This window comes from Vulpes lagopus, chromosome 5, assembly GCF_018345385.1.
Source record: "Vulpes lagopus strain Blue_001 chromosome 5, ASM1834538v1, whole genome shotgun sequence".
Taxonomy (NCBI): Eukaryota; Metazoa; Chordata; class Mammalia; order Carnivora; family Canidae; genus Vulpes; species Vulpes lagopus.
The window spans coordinates 6,998,577-7,011,427 of NC_054828.1; the positions used below are offsets into that span (position 1 = coordinate 6,998,577).

General features: G+C 42.7%; 1 protein-coding gene across 3 annotated transcripts in view; it reads left to right on the forward strand.

Annotated features, from left to right (window-relative positions):
- The window catches only part of TCF20 (transcription factor 20), a 105,167-nt gene that overhangs the window by 54,463 nt on the left and 37,853 nt on the right, over positions 1 to 12,851 (forward strand). The gene's annotated exons all lie outside the window — the stretch shown is intronic.

A 12,851-nucleotide genomic window follows, 5' to 3' on the forward strand; every position in this document is an offset into this window, starting at 1 on the left:
GCCACTAAGGGGACTGGGTGGCTAGGAATGGTCCTCAGCATGTGCTGCCTTGATCCTCTGGAGGCTTCCCCTGGGGTGGGTGTGGGGCGGGGGGTTTGAGGGGGAGGTGTCCACTCACTGTGCTGCCCCCACTGGGAGATCTCGCCATCTGTAAACTCCTGTCTCCCACTTGGGGAAGTTTATTGTGTGTTATGTCTTGGAGAATTTCCTTCCCTCTGTTTTTTCTGTTCTTTCTGGAATCCTGTGAATTAGGTGCCTCCTAGATTAATCCTCTGGCTTTACCTTTTCTCTCTTGGATCCTCTCTCTCTGCCTTTTTGTTGTCATTTCTCCGCACCCTCTTCAGCTCTACTATCTAACTTTTTATTTGTTTATCTTCATTTCTAATATATAAGAAAACATCTTTGTTCTCTGAACATCCTTGTTGTAGGGACCGCCAACTGCTTGAATTGGATTGGGTTAAGGATCCACCTCCTCATATAATTTTGAGCTAATGACCTGGTTTCTGGCCCCACATTTTGAGCTGGCTGTGCCTTCCCCAGCTCTGTGCCACACAGTGGCTGATGTTCTTGTGGCCCCTCCACTGCACTCATTCCTCTCTCTGCCTTAAAGACTGCTGGGTGCACCCTCTTTTGATTTCCAGCATCCGAAAATAGGGACATCTGGTGTGTGTGTGTGTGTGTGTGTGTGTGTGTGTGTGTGTGTGTTTCCTTTCCCGTTGTCTGTGTCCTCATATAAGTTTATCCTTCTATCTTTGTGGGAAGGGAAAAGATGTGGAAAAATGTATGTTCAGTCTGATATTTAATCACAGAGTTTTTGTATTTATATTTAAAATTAATTTATCATATTTAAATATACCGATGATTTTCAAACATAGTAAAGAAGGATTGAAACAACTGGGATCATAGTATTCTTGGATACTTTATACTGTTCTTTTGCTTGCCCCTTACACTTCCCCCAGAAGCACTGTGTATTATTACATTGTCCCCAGAATTTATAAATGATAAAAAGGAAGTCAAAACTGTAAACTCTAGTAAGAAATGTAATTCATATGAAGCTTATATATTTTTTAGATTAGAGCATTCTAATTCAGTCACACAAGGAGCTTGGCTTTCCCTCTGAGAGCCTCCCCCACCACGTGAGTTTTATTCTCCCTCCTTCCCTATCCACCATGTTCACTCCTGATCCCCAGGTTTGAAGTAGATTGGCTTCTTAGACATGGTGACATTTTACAATGTGAACGTCTTAAAGGGACATAAGATTTAAGACCCTAAAGTACAAAATTCTTTAGTCAATTCTGAGTATTCTGTAAAACCTGTCAGTCGTCGTCTTGCTCCAGTAGGTGGCCTGCCTGCCATATTTGGTGGTTTGTTTTGTTTTGTTTATTTGTTATTTTAGGTCTGTGTCCCTGCCCATCTGCCAGTGTTTTCTTTATTTCAACATAGAATATTATTAATATCTCTCAGAGTAACTTCTATGTGTAAACTGTTGAACATTCTGTAGCAGTAATTGGTAACCAGTAATCAGCAAGCTAACTCCTACTCGGCAGATCTCTAAATCCTGTGTCTCAATCCAGGTCTAGTTTATAGAAAGTAGAAGACACCCGAGAATGATGTGACCTCTCTAAACCACGAACTCCTCCATCCTGGAAGGGTTGGTGACCGGCAGGCCTGCCTTTTAAATTACTAACAGGAATCTGTGTCTTCAGAAAGTGACAGTTCAGCTTACTACTTGTCAGCCTTAATCTCAAAGTAAAATCTGGCATGTTATAATTGCAACAGATATACGGAATGTAATAACTCATTCTCGCTCATCGCTAACCACCCCCACTCCCCTGCCCCGCCACCGTAGACTGGATGGTTAAGGTAACATGAAGCACTTTAGGTAGAGATCATCAAAAGTGGTTTTGTTTTTTAAAATATTAATTTCATCCTCAACTATTTCAGGAGTACTTCAAATTAATCACATATTCTAAGGGGTAAAAAGTTAGAATGCTTCATTTAAAGGTAAAAGGCATAAAAACAGGTATTTTGGTTCCTATGCTACTTCTATATAGTAGAGGCTCTAAATAAGATTTTTGGGTTCTTGGGTGGCTCCACCAAAGCAGCAAATTCCACCATCTCCTTCTTTTTTTTTTTTTTTTTTAATATTTTATTTATTTATTCATGAGAGACACAGAGAAGAGAGAGAGGCAGATACACAGGCAGAAGGAGAAGCAGGCTCCATGCAAGAAGCCCAATGTAGGACTCGATCCATGGACTCCAGGATCATGCCCTGGGCCAAAGGCAGGCACTAAATAGCTGAGCCACCCAGGCAACCCATACCATCTCCTTTAATAACAGGTTTCAGGACCCAAACAGTTGACCAGTCTTTTTTTTTTTAATTGAGATATAATTGACATATAACAAATATAAATTTCATGACAAATCTTCAATCTCATAATGTAGCTGTACGATTATTCCCTTTAATTGTACTGACACGATGCCAGCGCCCTTTAAAAATACTAAACTTTCTCTTCCTTCGCTTCCATTCTGTTTATGTAACATCCCTGTTTTAGAATAGAGTGCTAGCTTTGTATATTGAATTTAATTTCTCAGTACACTTGTACATCTGTTTTATTCTCACAAGCCACCCAGTGAGATGGGAAGGGAGACAGTACCATCCCATTACCCTCAGAGTAAAGGATGACTTGGCTTTAGTGACACATGCTCAGGTGGTATAGCCCAGGGATGTGTTGATTTTAAAAATGGTTAAAAACATTTATGCAGCTTTGGCTTTTTGAGCTCACTAATGTTCCACTATGACTACAAGATCTTTTTCTGTTTCATTTGCCCGGTTTTTATTCTCCTTTCCTGATGTACTTGGAAACAAATTAAAATTACACTAACTTGCCTTCTCTTATTTAATTTGATAGATGCTGTTTCAATTTGTCAAGGCCACTTTGAGTCTAGTTTTATCTTAGGTTTTAGCAGATGCATTCAATTTCAGCCCGCTTAACAAGCATGCTCCCAATCCTATCATGTTGAGATAAGGCCACATATATTTCATTAGAGATCCATTTTGGCCCATGTGTTTATCAGGTGTTTTGACAAGCATGATATTATAACAAAATAATATGAAGTCCTCGAGAGACAGCAGCTCCCTTCCTGTAAGTGTCATACTGTGAAAACTGCGGAAAGCTAGAACATTCCTATTCAAGCAGATGGTTTTCACTCTCCTTCCTTTTCTGAGTGTGGGATTTAATGCATTTATTTCTGAATAGTCCTCTTTGGTTTTGCCTGACTTTGACCTCTGCTTATTTATCTTGGTCTGACTGTTTATATGAACCTATTCCTCTGATCTGATGTAGGTGGTGTGTTAGAGGCACTTGCTGTGTGAAAGTCATGTCTGATACATTTAGGAATGTGACGGCCTTCAGGTTCAGGGTTGTGGTGGCAGACAGGGATCTCTAGTGTACACTGCTCTCAGGAGAGCTGGCCTGTTTTGTTCCCTTCCCTTCCCTCTACCACCACCTGGGCTGACCACTCCCCTTCCAGATTCTTAACAGCCTCCTTGGGAATTTGTATATGTTAACTGGATTTGGGTCAGTTCTCTTTTGATCAGTATATTAAAGATTATGTTTAAAGCTTTTTTTTTTCAAGTTTTATTTATTTGATCTCTGTGCCCAACGTGGGGCTCAAAATCATGACCCCAAGATCAAGAGCCACATGCTGTTCTGACTGAGCCAGCCAGGTGCCCCTAAAGTTTATTTTTATTTTCTATTAGGTTCCACACCCAGTGTGGAGCACAGCATGGGGCTTGAACTCACTACCCTGAGATCAAGACCCGAGCTGAGATCAGGAATTGATTTCTTTTTTTTAAGATTTTATTTATTTATTTATTTTTTAAAGATTTTATTTATTTATTAATGAGCCACAGAGAGAGAGGCAGAGACACAGGCAGAGGGAGAAGCAGGCTCCATGCAGGGAGCCCGATATGGGACTCAATCCCGGGTCTCTAGGATCACGTGCTGGGCTGAAGGCAACACTAAACCACTGAGCTACCTGGGCTGCCCCCAGGAGTTGATTTATTAACCAACTGAGCCACCTAGGTGCCCCTAAAGCTTATTATTATTATTATTATTATTATTATTATTATTATTATTATTAAGATTTTATTTGTTTGAAAGAGAGACCGCAGAAGCAGAGTTGAGAAGGAAAAGCAGACTCCCCTGGAGAGCCTGATGTGGGGCTCAGTCCCAGGACCCCAAGATCATGACCTGAGCTGAAGGCAGATGGTTAACTGACTTAGCCACCCAGGTGCCCCTAAAAGCTTATTTTTAATACAGGTTTAAATAGATCTGTCCCCCATCTCTAATTTACTTTAAACTTGACAAAAAAAAAAAAAAACAACCTGATTTGATAAGTGTAAAAGAATTCATAATATCAATGACATTATGAAAATTTAACTGCATGTTGAAACATCAAAAACAGATCAGTTAGCCTCTCTGGTTATGTGTGAGATAAAGGCATTATCCTATATGTTCCCTGAATTTCCATCTGTACTCCCGAGGTTAGTAGTAGGCTGCCACCCACCCAAGGACACTGCTACCAGCCCAGGTCTTGCTGAAGCCTTCGCATGTGAACTCCTGGTCTCTATTTGACTCACCATATACACGTGCCCCACAGTGAATGATCCTTCCCTGTACCCCTCCTCATCCTTCTCCTCCTCCCCTGGCTTCTTTATGCTCTCTCTTTCCTCTTCCGCCCCCTCTGGAGACTGTCATTTGATCTTTGTTGCTGCAGCTCACACTTCTGTCCCAGCCTGACTGTATTAACACATTCAGGTACCAGTGTTCATTCATTCCTCTGTTCCTGTAATTTTCAGCAAGTAGCACAAAGTTGTATGATTATCTTATTACCTGTTTTTCTTAACACTACCTGTGTGCTCTCTTATATCACTGCATGATGTTCTTGAGACTAAACCTCCAGAGAAAAGGTTAATTTTCTCTTAGGATTTGGTTTTTCTAAATGCTAAGGAATAGCATAAAATTTGCAATTTAGAATTTTATTGCTTCTATTATGCTACAGAGCAAATTGTGATAAATTGAAAGAGTTTTCCTACAGTCTGTTTTTTCATTTCTTTTAGGGATAGAAGGCTCATGAGAGAAGCTTTACACCTGATATTAAAATAAAACTTACAGGGGCACCTGGGTGACTCAGTCAAGTCTGACTCTTGATTTCAGCTCAGGTCATGATCTCTGGGTCTGAGGTCTCATGAGTTCATGCTGGGCTGGGCATGGAGCCTGCTCTTTCTGGGGCACCTGGGTGGCTCAATCAGATAAGCGTCCACCTTTGGCTCAGGTCATGATCTCAGAATCATGAGATCGAGCCCCACGTCAGGCTCCCTGCTCAGTGAGGAGTCTGCTTCTCCCTCTCCCTCTGACCCTCCCCGTTTGTACTCTCTCTCTTGCTCATTCTCTCTTCTCAAATAAAATAAAATATTTAAAAAAAAAGTCTTAAAAAAAAAATGACTCCCTCCCTCTGCATCTCCCCTGTCACCCCATTCGCCCTCTCAAAAAAAAAAAATTATAAAGGATAGACTATTTGAAAATGCTAAAGGTAAAAGACCATAAATACCAACAAGAATATTGACAGGTTACTATATATAGTAGGCCACATAATTCATCCCTGAGATATTAAACTAGTTACTGGTAATGTGTTGAAAGAGCAAACGTGATCAAATAGAATGTGAAAGTAGGTACTCCTTTTGATTCAACAAATACGAGTTCTTGCTAGAAACCCAATACAAATCTGAAGTTAGAATGCTGTGAGGGCTCTGCTCCCTTCACAGGTTGGGGAGCCTTCGTCAGGGCAGAAAGTGACACCTTGGGCCACACAGTCGTGCATGCGAGAGCTTGAATTTTCCAGGACATACAGCTTCCTTTATTCCATATTGTTAGGAAAATGGAACTTCTCCTCTACCGCTTGCCCCAATCCAAGGCCAATTTTGTAGGACCCGGAAGACTGCCGACTACAGGCCAATTTCTTCCCATCTTCTCATTTATTGAAAAGAAGCTCTGTGAAGGAAAATACATTCAGCTTAGTTGTGTCCTCAGAGATCTCCTCACCTTCTGCCCTGGCCATTCTGCTCAGCTGCTGGGGAGGTTAGAGTTAGGCGAGAGTCCTGGAGTCATATTGCTGCATATGAATTCCAGCACTTGGCATTCCCTAGCTGGTCATGTGCTCAAGGCACTTAGACTCTGTGCTTTACCTTTTTCATCTATAAAATCTGGAAACTGAGAGTGTCTACCGTAAAAATGGTTGTTAGTAGCCTGAATGACTCTTTGGAAGGGACATAGAGAAATGTTGGGCAAATGCTATGGGCCAGCATCTGCCCTAGGGTAGTGTCCTTACGTGTTCTAGTGGAGATGTGTTCCTGTTAGCTCTCTTGGTGAGCCGTAGCTCGTGTGTCATTCCATGCCAGCACAACTAGCGCTTCTTCCCAGAGAGGCAAGTTGCCCTGCATATGAAACAACCATTTTCTTTTCATTTTTATTCTTATAGGAAACTCAAGTTTGAGGGGAGCAGCGTGTGTGGTATTTAAGGGGCAGTATTAATTAGCATCTTAGGATCTAGCAGCCGCCCACACAGACATCCTCAGGAGTTAGATCTTTCAAAGGAAAAGGAGGCAGAAGGAAGGGAATAAAATCTGCCTTGTACATTAAGTAAAAGCATTAATGTTCTTGTGAGTTGGTCATTTTTTATAGTGATTACCTAAGGCCAAAGTAGAGAGTCTAGCCAGTAATAGTTATTTTTTAAATAAACATTTTTTGCTGGGTCAGCACTATCAGGGAGATCCAAAATAATTAAGAATTCATAGAATGACTCAGAATAACACTCCACCTCCCCCACTCGCCACAAAATAGCTAATACTTATATGAGGACTGCAGAGGGCTCTGTTGTGGTGTAAGGATTGAGCCTTTTATCTATGGGCAGTGCGAAACCACTAGCAGTTTCTGGGTGTGTAATATCACACAATCAGGCTTGTGTCTTAGGCAACTCAGGGGAAATGCAGGAAGAGGTGAAGAAGCAGGCCTACCAATTGAGAGACTGTGGCATTGGTCTGACAGTGATAAGGGCTGACGAAGGGAATCGGAAGGATGGATGGATACTAGGATCATTTTGGAATTTAAAGTCTACAGAATCCAGAAACCAGTTAGATGTGGCAGGTAATGGGAGGTGAGGAATAAATAAAGCCAGGGCAGGTCACTGGACAGATAGAGTGGGCTGGGTCAGACACAAAGGGAAGTGAGGAAAAGAAGGGAGACCTTCGTTCTGTAGCTGATGTGTAGCGGGCAGAAGAAACCACTAGATCTGAGAGCAGCCTAGCCATATCCACATGTTCAGGTCATCAGCACTCTGTGTCTCCAGTATGGTACTTTTCATAAGGACTGGCTGGTTTTTATTTTGCTTTTCGCATAAATATAAGACCAGGAAACTTAATCCAGGTTGCAAGAAAGTGGGAGGAAATAGCTGTGTCTTTAAAAAAAAAAAGAAATTCCCACATAGAGAACTCTAAAAAGGTATCAAAGACATTAAGCCACCATTATAATTATTGCTTATAATATGGTTGGGAGCAGGAAAAGGCACAGAAGAGGTCATTGGCTATTTTTGGTTTTCTCATTTTTCAGGACATTGACATTATTGACAACACAGTGGAATACTAAATTGCATTTAATTATAGTAAGAAGTAGCTGATATGAAGCATTACTTTTGGGGGCCTGAAAAAGCTGCTGTGCAAGGTAGCACTTCATTTTCTCAGAGTTCCAGGAGGTAGCCTCAGGTCTCTGTGTGTTGATCTGAGTGCATGCACTTTACTTTGAGGTCATTAGGGTCCAGAGGTTCAGATTGTCACTATGCACAGACACTTATTTTTGGAGGGTCTGAGACAGTTCCACTCACAAGAAGCAGGACATTGGGAAAGGCCAGAAGAGCAAGCTTAACAAACTGGCCACAGGGTTTAGAGGGGGCGCTGGGTGTGTCTATGGGCTTGAGGCTCAGTCTTAACTCATGAGTTTTGAAAAGGTAAAATACCTTTTATGAACGAATTACATGTTTACATAAGAGTAAATGATAACAATGTTACTCGTATTGTAAAACTACTAGAACTGTAGGTAAAGGCAAACCACAATCCTGATAACCCACTAAGTTTGCCTCTTTTCTAGATTTTGTCCATGTGCTTGCTTGTTTTACTAGATACGGTAATAGTGTAGTAACAATTGCTAACATGGATTGAGTGCTTTCCAAGCACTTTGCATGAATTATCACTTTTAAACCTCAAAGTAACCCTCTGAGGTGGGTCTCCTCGTGCTCCCAAATGAAACTGAGTCCAGGATCCAGACCTAGAGAGTCTCTGCCATTAACTAGAGATACAAGGCTGTGTTGCTTTTTTCACTTAATCTTGTAATTTTAACTTGCATAGTAACTTAAACGTATATTGTTTAATATGTATGTTACGGAATTTAGGCAAGTACTCCTGCCTGCACTATTAGACATTGAGGCTTCCAGTTAATTCACTGTTTTTTAATGCAGCAGTCAACGTTCCTATTCATGGAGTTTTAGTTGAGGGAAAATCTCCAGATGTTAAACTGCAAGTCAAAAAACATGAATATTTTATGGGTTTTGATAAGGATTATCTTGTGGTTTAACCAAAAAGGATCATACTGAGCTATGATCATCCACAGATATATGGGAGCCCACTATAACCTCAGCAACACTTGGAGATTTCTAAATTTTTATTTATTTTTATTTTTTAAAAATATGTTATTTACTTATGAGAGAGAGAGAGAGGCAGAGACACAGGCAGAGGGAGAAGCAGGCTCCATGCAAGGAGCCTGACGTGGGACTCGATCCCAGGACTCCAGGATCATGCCCTGGGCCGAAGGCAGACGCCAAACCACTGAGCCACCCAGATGTCCCAATTTCTAAATTTTTAATCCTTTAAATTTTACTTCTTGCATCAGTGATATCACTGTTGTTCCCTGTTAATTTTAATGCTTTATGCCCATTGATCATTAATTTGTAATTGTAATGCTTTGCCTCAGTTCGTCATTTTTCTGTGCATAATTTCCCTAATCCAGTAACTCCATTATCTGGAAAATGTGGATGTAAGGAATCCCTTTCTTTAGGAGTACACCTAAATGAGGCATTAGGAGAGCTCTTAGATAAAGTTTTCCCATCTATAAATAGGATGGTGACAGAGGACTGTTGGGGTAAAATTAACTTTGCTGGAGATTAGGTAGCTTTCTTGGTGGGCACTAAACTATTCAGAGGCTTTTGAGCTGAGATGGTTTTAAAGGAAGTAAGTACTATGAGCTGGTGTCAGCCCTGGAAGGTGTCCTCACATGTCGTTTTAGTGGAGATGTGTCCCGGTCATTAAGCTCATTGGGTAGAAATCAAGCGGAGGAAAAAACTCAGCCCTGTATGACCCTGTCCCAGTAAGCCAGGTACAGTAGAGTGGTTTTGGCTGTGTGCGTGTACAAGCTGACACTTCATTTGAATATGTTGGCAGCAGCCTGCTGTCGAGTAATGTGCCTTATGAGAATAGAACCGAAGAACTGCCACATAAGCATGGGACCAAAGTCAACACAATGACCCGTTTCCATCTGAAAGAACAAATTTGAAGATGGGAGTGGGACCCAGCTGCAGTGACACCAACTTTGGAGGCATTTCATTTCCTACATGTTTCACTAAGTGGCCAGTGGAAGAGTTTCTAGTAACATGTCTGTGTTCATTTAACTCACAGGCATGCTCGTTGTGACTGGCTCCATGGAGATGCCAGCTGGTTCTAGACTTTGAAAATTGTGCCTGTGAAGTTTAAATCTTGGTTGAGACAGATGTCAGGTGGAGGCCTTTGGTTCACTTGCAAGTTGTTTTTGTTGTTGCTGTTCAAAAACTACTTAAAACCGAGTTGGGATAATAGTTATTAATGTAAGCAACAGAAGAGTTGTCAGTTCTCTTTCCTTGTTTCTAGGTAGAGTTCCCCCTGGAAGAAATCAAAATATACTACTACTTTGAAGAAGCAGCCCCTCAAAAACCCTATATTTGTTTACCAAACAAGACTGCATCTCCCAGCCAGCCTGAGCATTTTAATTCACTGTTCATGAAAAGCACATTTAAAAAGACAGCTCACCTGTCACCCGGTTTCCCAGGCAGCAAGTCCCCAGCACTCCCATTATGCCTGTTGTGCCACTTAGCACCATGTATTATGACTGTTTTCCCCAACCGAGCCCACCGTAGTGCTTGACACCTGGCTGATCCGTGCAGTGTGGGGTAAACCTGTGACTAGTAGTCTCTCTTAAGAGGCATGTAATGAGCAACAGATGTTTAGTGGTAGGAGGTAGGCCTTTGGATACCACTTAAAGTACTTGTTTTAAAACATATAATTGAAAATCAGTCATGAAAATACTGGTTAGAATTTTAATCTTTGCATAAAGAAATTAAAGAGAGGAGTGAAAATGTGTTTTGGTAATGAGACTGGGTGACAGCTTTTTCCATCCACTGCTTTATCGTTTCTGGGAAAACATTAAAGGGCGAGAGATGGATGACCAGTCTTAATTGCTTACCCCAGTAGTTCTTTGTGGGGCACAGCTTGCTGGGAACCATTGCCACGGGCTCTGCTCTCATTAGAGGGCATCTGTGCAAGGTTGTGCATGTGTCTCAGTGGGTGCCTCTTGAGCCACAAATATGAGATCCAGAGGGCAGTCACCTTGGGGTCCTACCACTGGTGCTGATTGTCCCAGACTGACCGTCTAAAGGACAGCTTCCACTTTGACTCAGAAGAAGGGAGAACAGTTTCTGAATGTGAACTTGACCTAATGGCACTTAGAACTCAGGTTTGAGAGCTATCTACCTACCAGGGTCTCTAAACCAGCATATGCAGACACCAGCGTCCCCTACCTGGTTCCATGCCCTCTGCTGCCCCAGACAAAAATCTTGGAGCCATCCTAGACTCCTCTCTCCCCTCCTCTGTTACTCCTGTCCAGGCACTCACTATATCTTGTTTTTATTAACTGAGTAATTCAGATCTCTCTGTTAATCTTCATTGTCGCCACCTCCCTCCCCCAGTCCAGACCATCATCTTTTCTTATCACCGTAGCATCATGATTGGTCTCCCTACCCTTTACTCTGAGCATCTTCTGTCTATCCTGTGCTCTGAAGTGATGTTTCAAAAACTCAAGTGTGACCATACCAGTGTGGGCTTACAGCCCTAGTTTACTAGCACCCTACACTTGTCCATTCAGCCAGTATTAGTTGGTATCTGTTATATGCCAGGAACAAATTCGTGCACATAGTCAAAACAAGACAGTGTGGGGGTACCTGGGTGGCTCAGGGGTTGAGCATCTGCCTTTGGCTCAGGTCGTGATTCCAGGGTCCTGAGATCGAGACCTACAACAGGCTTCCCACAGGGAGCCTGCTTCTCCCTCTGCCTGTGTCTCTCTGCCTCTCTCTCTTTCTATGATGAATAAATCAAATCTTTAAATTTAAAAAAAAAAAAGAGTTCCACGTTTAACTGACTGAACCACCCAGCCCTCTGGGTAACTGTTTTAAATTGGGTGTCTGGGTAGATTTCCCTGAGGGGCTGAGGTGGAAGTGGTATAACGAGCCAGCCTTTGAGATCAGAGGGCTTTTTAGAGCATAGAGGGGCTGTGGGGGGGGGGGGGGGGGGCGGGGAACCGAACTTTGGGGTTTTGAGGAACAGAAAAAAAGCAGTGTAGTGAGGCCATACTGGATACAGAGGGCAATGAGGTTGGAGAGGTTGGCAGGAGTGAATTCCTGTGGCCTGTATGGGCAAAGGTAGTAACAGGACGAATGGGGTGCCATTTCTTAAAACTGGAAAGCCTGGAGGAGGAACAGGTTTGGTGCGGGGAACCAGGTGTATTATATTCATGTTAAGTCTGAGATACCTCTTAGACATCCAGGTGAAGTAGGACCATCTCAGAATTAAGGAATTCTGATGGATGGTTTCTTGCAGCTAAGAGCAACCTTTGCTTAGATCACCACTTGTGTAAGGTGCTGTGAGAGTGTGGGCTGTGTGCAGGCACTGAGAAGCACCTGACTTGAGTCAGGAAGGCTCATGGTACACTCAAACCTGCCAGTAGGTCAAAGAGACTTGGGGAATTTCAAGTGTGACTGGCAGAGAAATGGGCACATATCAAGGGCCACACCCTGCTTTCCCAGGCCCTTCCTCATGCCCTCTGAAACCCACATCCACCAGGAGCACACTCAATTCTCTACTCTGAGCAGCCCCTTCACCTGGTTCTCTCCACATGCTCTTGCCCCTCGTCCTTCACAGCAGTCATTGGTAGTTAGCACATTCCCTGTGGGCTGGGCCCTGTCCAAGAGAAGACTTTCTCCTCTACCGGGACAGTAGAGGTGGAGGAGCGAGCATTGTGTGCAAGGCAGCCATATGGTTATGAGGAGGTATCTTTATAAACTGCTGTTCGGCTTTGCCTCATGGCAGGGCAAAGCTTTACGGTGCCTCAGACACCCTTTCTTTCTTTTTTAAAGATTTTACTTATTTATTCATGAGAGACAGACAGAGAGAGAGAGAGGAGCAGAGGAAGAAGCAGGCTCCCTGCAGGGAGCCTGATGTGGGACTCGATCCCTGGTCTCCAGGATCACGCCCTGGGCTGAAGGCGGCACTAAACCGCTGAGCCACCCGGGCTGCCCTCAGACACCCTTTCTTAATTAAAGCAAATCACTTGCAGAGATATTATCTCTCCAGCAAGGGAATTCCATTCTCACAGATCCACTGCATCCCACCACCTCCTTTGGAAAAAAGAAGGTTCCATTTATGGTGATACATGCCA